This window comes from Otolemur garnettii, unplaced genomic scaffold, assembly GCF_000181295.1.
Source record: "Otolemur garnettii isolate 467f Iridium unplaced genomic scaffold, OtoGar3 scaffold00015, whole genome shotgun sequence".
Classification (NCBI taxonomy): Eukaryota; Metazoa; Chordata; class Mammalia; order Primates; family Galagidae; genus Otolemur; species Otolemur garnettii.
The window spans coordinates 22311923-22314414 of NW_003852410.1; positions in this window are offsets into that span (position 1 = coordinate 22311923).

Consider the following 2492-nt stretch of genomic DNA (forward strand, 5'->3'; position numbering starts at 1 on the left):
TGCAATAAACATTCTGGTACAAATATCTTTATTGTAGCCCACGTGCCCATCGACCCACGGATGGATTAATAAATTGTGGTATATGTACACCATGAAATACTATGCAGCCCTAAAGAAAGATGGAGACTTTACCTCCTTCATGTTTACATGGATGGAGCTGGAAAATATTCTTCTTAGTAAAGTATCTCAAGAATGGAAGAAAAAGTATCCAATGTACTCAGCCCTATTATGAAACTAATTTATAGCTTTCATAGGAAAGCTATAACCCAATTATAACCCAAGAATATGGGGAAAGGGGGGGAGGATGTGTAGAAGGAGGGTGATCGGTGGGAATCACACCTATGGTTCATCTTATAAGGGTACATGTGAATCTTTCTAAATGTAGATTATAAATGTCTTAACACAATAACTAAGAAAATGACATGAAGGCTATGTAACCAATTCAATGAAAATTTTTCAAATTGTATATAAAAATAGCACACTGTACCCCCATGACTGTATTAATGTACACAGCTATGATTTAATAAAAAAAATATGTATGCTAGGGTGAAGTTAACCATAGTGGTTAACCTATGACTGGGGAAAATGATTCAAGGATATTGGTAAGTTAATAGGGATAATGGAGGTGAGGACTTAGATCCTAATGGAGTCTCACAGACTTTTAAAAGTTGAAATATAACTAAAATACTGTGAAATCCAGTCCCTTAAAGTGTATAATTCAGTGTTATAGCATGTTCACTAAGTTTCTGACTATCACCACTATCTAATTTCACATTTTCTTCACCCCCAAAAGAAACCCAGTACCTTTTAGTAGTCACTGTCCATTCTTCATACCCCCTGTCCCTGGCAACCATCCATCTATTTTCCATCAAGTGTGTTTGCCTATTCTGAACATTTCATATAAATTGAATACCACTACCTATGACCTTTTATGTCTTTCATTTAACGTTCTTTCTGAAGTGTTGGTCCATTTTGCACCATGCTTCAGAGTTTCAATTTTTTTATTTGTGAGTAACATTCCATGTGTGGATATACCACATTTTGTTTCTCCACTAATCAACTGATGAAATTTGGTTGTTACTCGCTATGGGCTATTATAAATAATGCTGCTATGGACAAGTTTTTGTGTGGACATATGTTTTGATTTCTCTTGGGCATATATGTGGGAGTGAAATTTCAGGGCAACTATTGATAAACTGCCAACTATTTTCCAAGTTGAGTGCAAATCTTTCCATCTACATTAACACTGTATGAGAGTTCCAGTTTCTCCATATCCTTGTCATTTCAGTGGGTGTAAAATCATATTTTGTTGGGGTTTTCACTTGCACTTCCACGATGGCTAATAATGTTGAGCCAAGTTTTGTGTACTTGTTAGCCACTTGTATATCTTCTTAGAAGAGATGTCTATTCAGATCCCTCACTCATTTTTTAATTGGGTCATTTTATTGATGGAATATTTATTGTCATTTTACTGCTGCATTGTTAAGAGTTTTTAAAAATATATTCTAGATAAGGCCAGGCGCTATGGCTCACACCTATAATACCAGCACTCTGGAAGGCTGAAGTGGGTGGATTACCTGAGCCCACAACTTCAAGACCAGTCTGACCCAGAGTGAGACCTCACCTCTACAAGTAGTCAGGCATTGTGGTGGACGCCTATAGGCCCAGCTGCTCAGAAGACTGAGTTAAGAGAATTGCTTGAGCCCAAGAGTTAAAGGTTGCCGTGAGCTGTGACACCATAGCACTCTTCTGTGGGTGACAAAGTGAGACTCTGTCTCAAACAATATATATATATATATATATATATACTCTAGATACAAATCCCTTATCAGATATATGATTTACAAACATTTCCTATCATTCTGTGGGTTATCATTTTTCACTTTCTTGATGTTACCCTTTGAAGTGCAAACATTTTTAAATTTGACGAAATCCCATTTGTTTTTCTTTTGTCACTTGTACTTTGCCTAACCTTGAAGATTCTCCTGTATTATCTTCTACTAGTTTATAATTTCATCTCTTATATTTAAGCTGTGATCCATTTTGAATTAGTTTTTGTGCATGGTTTGAGGAAGGGGTCCAACTTTATTCTGTTGTATGTGAATATCAAGGTATCAAGTTGACCCAGCACCATTTGGTGAAAAGATTTTTTTTCCTATCAAGTTTTTGGGTATCCTTTTTGAAAATCAATTGATTATACTTACAAGTTTCTAGACTTTCAATTAAATTTCAGGTTGTGAAGTGTGGGAATCACAGGCTCAAATATAGTCGAGGGCATTCAAGCAGATGACAAATTATTGAAGTAGGCCAGGTATACCTGGGAGCACTGACTTCACCCAGTGGTTGCCAGATGAGAATATGGGATAAGGTTGGTCATATCAGCCTTCCTCAAAAGAACAGAAAGAGAGAAAGTTAACAACTTAATGGGACATCTTAAGCAACTGGAAAAGGAAGAACATTCCAACCCCAAACCCAGCAGAAGAAAAGAAATA